Consider the following 7702-nt stretch of genomic DNA (forward strand, 5'->3'; position numbering starts at 1 on the left):
TCTGAGCCTTTGCCATCAGCAGAAATCAGACATTTTCATATCATATTATGGTTGTTACATTATGTTGAAATATTGTTTACACTTACCACTACTTCAAAAGCATGATGTTATTAGGTCCATCACTAGATCTTGATATTTCATATGCTTTTTAAAAAATACATACATTACAATATCATGTTTGTTTTTTAAATATTTTGATCATCAAACACCAGTGTTTCCCCTGAGGCTGGTAGAAAAAAAGAAGGAAAGAACAGAGAGGGCTCTGAGACTGAGAGCAGGAGCCCTGGGTCCTCAGAGGGAGCGTCTGCTCAATGCGTCTAGGGACATGAAAGCCCTGTGTCACCAATTTGGGCATGGAAACAGCTGACAGAGCCACTGCGACCTGTGGAGACCAGTGCCCGAGGGTCTGATGGGCCCCCCAAAAAACACCCCCGATATTGTACATAACCCATGGAAATAGGAGACCCTAAAAACCTAAGCTCTATTTCCTGCACAACTAGTTTAGGAGTTGAAGTTTGTGGCGGGTACAAAAGCCTCTCTAGTGACTAACAGCATATCTTTAGTTACAGGACTTCTGTGCATTGTAGTAATAAACAGCATGGAAAAGGTCAAATACCCGTGCTCAGATTGTAAGATCTAGTTTGGACTTCCTGTGTATGCTGTAACATTAAATGAAAAAATAACCCCCCTACATTTGTATTATAGCCATGCAGTCTTACATATGATAAACAATCGAATTATTTCAAAAGACAAAAACCTCTAATTGGATTGCTTGGGGGCCTTTGATGGAATCTCTGAATAGTGGCTGTTTGAGATTTGGGCTAAAGTGTGGCAGTCATCATGCCAGAGCTGGAAAAGGCCATGTCCCATTTGCTGCCTCACAGGTCGGGGACCAAACAGGGGCCCCAGACATCTGGGCACTGAGTCCAGTCTCCGACGCCTCCATTAAAGGCTCCCTGGCAGCCTCCCCGACCGACTCAGCTCTCCGTCTCACCTCTCATTTCTCCACTTCAACTCATGAGCTGAAAGAGCGACCATACCAAAATCTTCTCCCTCCTTTCTCTCTTGTCCACAAACTCCTTCCCTGAAATAGAAGACCCCTTTAGAAGTGAGGAAGAGTACTGGCCCTGCCCCCTGCAACTCCAGCACAGAACTTTCTTTCCCACCCCCATCCCCTCCTTGGGCTTCTCTTACCCTCAACCCACCCCAACCCCTGCAGGGAGTGGGGGCAGGGCTGAGGGAAAGGTAGGACCAGTATCCAACCCTCTTGTTATTCCCTGTGCCCTGAACTTTCCCCTCTACAGCAGCACCTAGTGTGGGAAGAAGTGTCCCCGGCCTCAACTTGCCGGGTTGTGCAATGGACCAGCTGACAGGTGAGGCAGGCTCTTCCCGCCCCCAGATGGTGTCAGCCTCATCAGCAGTTTCAATAGGCAGCATCGTCAAAGGGTTGAGTGTCTTGGCCTTGGATGGAGCAGGGGCTGGGCTAAGCAACAGGGAGGCAAGGTGATGGAGAGACAGGAGAACCAGGTTCTGGTGCAACACCTGCCACCAAAGAGCTAAGCATCCCTGGCCCGTCCAAGTCTCCTCCCCACTCTAGCCTTAGTTTTCCTATTTTTAAGACAAGTGTGTAAAACTAGATGAACGTTAAGGTCCCTTCACCTCTCAATGGTGCATGTACATTATCCAAGTCCCAAAAGACAATACTCTATCTCACAAGCAAGTCAATAGGCTCAGAGGGGATTAGGGGCCTGCCCCAAGCCACATAGTCAGGCAGGGAGAGAAGGGGGATTGGAACTCACCTGCTTTGAATCCCGGTCCACTGTTTAAGGCACACCTCACCTCAGGAGCTCTGCTCCTCTTCCAAAAATTGGGTGGCCTTTGAGTTAGGAAACATGCAGAGTGAGAACATTCAAGGCCCAGAAGAGCTCTGGAGGAGCTCACAACAGCTGAGCTCACAAATAGTGAGAACGAGACCAAAGGAGGCTCATCACCAGGGGTGCAAAGAAAAGCTGGAGGCCCAGGCAGATGTGAGACTGGCAGATGGAAAACAGTGGGTGCTGGGGATGCCTTGGAGACATTAGGGTAAGAAAAGGTAGACACTGGGGCCAACATAGTGGCTCATGCCTATAATCCCAGCACTTTGGGAGGCCAAGTGCAGGAAGATCACTTGAGGCCAGGAGTTTGAGACCAGCCTGGAAAACATAGCGAGACCCTATCTCTATAAAAAATTTTCTAAAATTGGTCAGGTGTGGGGGTGCATGCCTGTATTCCTAGCTACTCAGGAGGCTGAGGTGGGAGGATCGTTTGAGCCCCGGATGTGGAGGCTGCAGTGAGCTATGATTGCACCACTGCACTCCAGCCTGGGTGACAGAGCAAGATCTTATTTCTAAAAAAAATTAAAATTAAAATTAAATAAAAAAAGGAAAAGGTAAACTCTGAGGTGGCTTGCTTGTTCAGAAAACAGTGTCCCAGGCATAGTCCTGTTGTCATCAGAAAAAAATGCATTATTAGCTTGTCTGGGAAATGTAATCAGCTTGGCTGGGAAATGAGGCCATGACTTTGTGACAGGTACAGTTTATGAGAAACAGACTGGGAAGGGGTAGAACAGGAGCTTGCCCCAGTCTCTGCATGGTGGAGGTGGAGGTGGATTTTATAAGCTTCCATTGGCCTTTAGGGGCCTAAGATCTTGCTTCCTGTTCTTTAGTGCCTGTTGGAGAGATGGGGCATGGGGGGAAATAACCTTGCAAGGCCACAGTAGTGGCCAGGGGATTTTGTCTTTCTCTTGTTTTATTTATTTTCTAAACTTTGAAATATTTGATGTAGTCAAAAAATACATGTTATGCATCTGTAGTTTATATGCACAATAAACCAAGACCTGTGGGCTGGGCGTGGTGGCTCACGCCTGTAATCCTAGCACTCTGGGAGGCCGAGGCAAGTGGATCGTTTGAGCTCAGGAGTTCGAGACCAGCCTGAGCAAGAGCGAGACTCCCATCTCTACTTAAAAAAAAAAAAAAAAAAAAATAGAAAGAAATTAGCTGGACAACTAAAAATATATAGAAAAAATTAGCCAGGTGCGGTGGCACATGCCTATAGTCCTAGCTACTTGGGAGGCTGAGGCAGAAGGATTGCTTGAGCCCAGGAGTTTGAGGTTGCTGTGAGCTAGGCTGACACCACGGCACTCTAGCCAGGGTGACAGAGTGGGAGCCTCCTTCAAAAAAATAAAATAAAATAAACCAAGAGCTGTGAACCCAACACCCAAATTACCGACTACAACACTACCAGTGCTCTGAAGCTGTCATCCCTGGCCTTACCCAGAGGTGACCACTGTTTTGAATTTGTCCCACGACCTTTTGTTTTCTTTATATTTTTCTACACGTAGATTCCCAAACAATAAATTGTTCAGTTTTGCTTATTTTTGAATTTAACAAGAATGTATTTATTCTATGACTTACTTTTTTTCACTCATTATGTTTCTAAGATCCATCCAAGTTGATGTGTGTATAGTTCATTCATTTGTATTATGGATAGGATGCCATTGTGTAAATATACCACAATTTATTTACCCATTCTCCTGTCCAAAGGCATTTGAATTCTTTCTAGCTTTTCACTGTTTGAACAATGCTGCTAAGAACATCCTGGATGTTTATGTTTCCTGGAAACCAGTAAGAATTTCTCTGGGGTAAATACCCTGGAGTGGAATTACTCAGTCAAATTATTTTTCAGAGTGGTTGGCTGTATTTACATTCCCCCATCAGTGTTCCTGTTGCGCCCCATCCTCACTGAGACTCAGCATTGTTCTTCCACTTTCCAGTGGCACGTCTCTGCAGGTGACCCTAGGGTGGCTCTCGCCTTTCCCAGCCAGAGCCTGTAGCCTTTTTAATGCCCCAGTGAACATGCTGAGACATTTCTATGACCCCTGTATTCCTACCTGAATAACATTGACACAAGCGAGGGGAGGAAATGCCAATTTAGGGAGAGACTAGACACTTTCTATATGGCTATCAGAATCCCTGGACTTGGAGAATGGAGGCCAGCTGATGGACTGTTAGTTCTGCCCCAGCCCAAAGCATACTGGAGCCTGGTCCCCTGGGGTGATTGAAGATGCCTAATTAATTTTCCTCCCTATCATCCCACCAAAGCCTGTCCTGTCAACACTATTTACCTCTCTCTACACTCTAAGTCAGTGTTTCTCCAAGTGTGGTCCACAAGCCACCAACATCAGAACCAGCTGGGGTGCTTGTTAAAAATACAGATTCTTGGACCACTCCCAGACCGAATCAGACTCTCTGGGGTGCTGCTTGGGAATGTGCTGTTTAACAAGTTCCCCAGGTTCTTTGCACATGGAGATTTGAGAACTGCTGCTCTAAGCGCTGCCATCAAGGAGGTCAGGCCAAGGTCAGGGTCATCTCTAGGTAGGTTCAGACACTCCTCCCCACCCCTCACAGCTCTTCCATAAGAGGTAAGTTGAATCCATCTTTCCCTGACTCTACCCCTATTTCCACTGTCCCCTTAAATTGTAGCATCTGTGTGTAGAGGATGTACATCCCACCATTGTGTAGGGTAAGGAGAAACTGAAAACAGCTGCTTGCTAATAGAGGCCTGATAAAATACATGACAGGACGTCTTTCCAGTGGAATGCTAGGCAACTATTAAAAGTGACTTTGTGCCCTTATTGTTGGATATCCACTTTCATTGAATCTTCTAAAATATCACTTTTAAAAACATGTTAAATTTTACAGTTTCAGTATTGTTTTTTTCCCTAAGTGTGTGTGTGTGTGTGTGTGTGTATATATGTATATATATATGATCTGTATAGTCAGAAAAACACAATGAAGTTATTTTATTTGGGAAATCAAACACAAAACACAGAAACATCCCAAAGTGTTTGAGAGAGATATATATATTTATACACACACAAATCTTTTTATGTATATATATATCTTTGTATATATATATCTTTTATATATCTTTTTATATATCTATATCTATATATATACACACACACTCACACACACACACATATATAAAGGAGTTAGTTGAGATTATTCTTCAAGCTCTGGTAACAAAAATCTTTTTAAATTATCAAAGGAAATTCTATAGGAAGTTTTCCCAGATATGAAGGACTTGAATTTCCAAATTGAAAGAGTTCACCGAAAGCCTAGCACAACAAACAAAAAAATGATGTGCATATTTGTCACAAAATTTCAGAATAACACCAGGAAGAGAAGATCCTAAGAGCTTCCAAAGAGAAAAAAAGAAAAACAGGTCAGCCGGGTGCAGTGGCTCACACTGGTAATCCTAGCACTCTGGGAGGCCGAAGCGGGAGGATTGCTTGAGCTCAGGAGTTTGAGACCAGCCTGAGCAAGAGCGAGACCCCATGCCTACTAAAAAAAATAGAAAGAAATTATCTGGACAACTAAAAATATAAAGAAAAAAAATTAGACGGGCATGGTGGTACATGCCTGTAGTCCCAGCTACTCGGGAGGCTGAGGCAGGAGGATTGCTTGAGCCCAGGAGTTTGAGGTTGCTGTGAGCTAGGCTAATGCCACAGCACTCTAGCCCGGGCAACAGAGTGAGACTCTGTCTCAAAAAAAAAAAAGAAAGAAAAGAAAAACAGGTCAAAGAAAAGGCATCAGGAATCAGAGTGGTGTGTGGGCTCCTACCAAAAGCATTGGATATTAGATGACCATGAAGCTCTGCCTTCAAAATCATGAGGAAAACTATTTCTATACCTATCCTAAAGAGCCAAGCATGTGACGGTAGAATAAAGACATGCTAAGACATACAAGTGCTCCAATATATCACTTCTTAAGCAATCTTAGGATACTCCCGGAGAATACATTTTAGCCAAATGAGGATGTACAATGTGAAAGAGGAGCCCAAGGACCCTGGAAATGGAGATCCAGCCCAGGGCACAGTGAGAGAAGGCCCAGCAGGGACCCAGGGGTGCCCAGGCCCCAGGCAGGCACAGCTAGTCCAGATTGGAGAAGGAGGCAGGGACTTGGATACCTTCAGATTCAAGATGTAAATGGAACCCACAAAGGGTTCAAACTGTGTTTGAGTTTATGGACAAACAATATGACAGTCGTGTGACTGATCTTTTGGAACATTTGGGAAAAAGTAGTGAAATAGGCACATGGAAAAGTAAACAAATGAGAATATTACTGATAATTTCAGGAAAATCAAAAAGTAGTATAAGAAAATATAATCAGAGTACTGGAAGTCAGCATAATGCCTAAAATTGATAAACTATGAAATTGTAGCATATGCATATTATTTCAAAATATGGAGAAAAACATGGAAATAAAAGGGGTTTTCACCCCATTCCTTACAGACATCTTGTAGAAAAATTAGTTAAAAGAATTAAAGTTGGTTGCCTCCAGGGCATGAGTGAAGGACTGTCGTATTTCATCATAAGCATTGTAGCACTATTTTTTTTAACTACGTGCATTTTTTTAAAGTTTTTGTTTTGTTTTTAATTGACATAATAATTGTACATTTTTATGGGGTACCGTGTGATGTTTTGATAAATGCATACATAATGATTTAATCAGAGTAATTAGCATATCCAGCACCTCAAACACTTATTTCTTTGTGTTGCGGACATTGGAAATTCTCTCTTCTGGCTATTTTGAAATATATAGGTAGTTTGAATCGCGGTGCTACGAAGGAGTAGGCGGTGGGATCTCGCTGTGTGTCTGATTAGCCCTTTCTCCGCCTTGCTTGAGCTGCAGCTGAATCCGAAACGACCGGCGGCGAGGCTGGGAAGGGCTCCGGAAAGGCCAACACAAAGGCGGTTTCCCGCTCGCAGAGAGCCGGGTTGCAGTGCCCGGTGGGCCGTACTCAGCGACACCCGGAATCTAGGACGACCAGTCACGGACGTGTGGGCGCGACTGCCGCTGTGTACAGCGCAGCCATCCCGGACTCCCTCACCGCAGAGGTAACTGGAACTGGCAGGAAACGCATCTGCAGACTTAAAGGTAAAACGTATTACCCCTGTCACTTGCAACTTGCTATTCGTGAAGATGAAGAGTTGGACTCTCTCATCATGGCTACAATTGCCGGTGGTGGCGTCATTCCGCACATCCACAAATCTCTGGGAAGAAAGGACAACAGAGGACTGTCTAAAGGATGCCTGGAGTCCTTAGTATCTCAGGACTCTAAATACTCTAACAGCCGTCCAGTGTTGGTGATGCCAGTGGACTGTCTCTCTGTAAAAAATACAATTTTGTCTTTTTGTAATTCTATTTGAGCAAGTTGGAAGTTTAATGAGCTTTCCAACCAACCACATTTCTGCATTCAAGTCTTAACCATATTTAAGTGTTACTGTGGCTTCCAAGAAGCTATTGATTCTGAAACAGTGGGTTTTGATTGAGTTGACTGTTTTTTAAAAAAACTGTTCAGATTTTAATTGTGATGCAGAAGTTAGAGTAACAAACATTTGGTTTTGTACAGACATTATTTCCACTCTGGTGGATGAGCTCAATAAAGGTCATATCTCAAACTAAAACAAAAAAGAAAAAGAAAACAAAAAAGAAATATACATTATTGTTAACTGTAGTCACTCTACTGTACCATAGAATACCAGAACTTATTCCTCCTATTTAACTGTAACTTTGTACCCATTAACCAACCTCTCCCCATCCCTCCCCTACCCACCCCCAGCCTCTGGTAACCACTGTTCTACTCTCTACTTTTATGA

At 43.8% G+C, this 7702-nt stretch overlaps 1 pseudogene; it reads left to right on the forward strand.

The window, feature by feature from the left end:
- The first annotated feature begins 1357 nt into the window (after positions 1-1357).
- LOC138392339 (histone H2A.Z pseudogene) lies at positions 1358-7128 on the forward strand (annotated as a pseudogene).
- The last annotated feature ends 574 nt before the right edge of the window (positions 7129-7702 follow it).

Source organism: Eulemur rufifrons, chromosome 9, assembly GCF_041146395.1.
Source record: "Eulemur rufifrons isolate Redbay chromosome 9, OSU_ERuf_1, whole genome shotgun sequence".
NCBI lineage: Eukaryota > Metazoa > Chordata > Mammalia > Primates > Lemuridae > Eulemur > Eulemur rufifrons.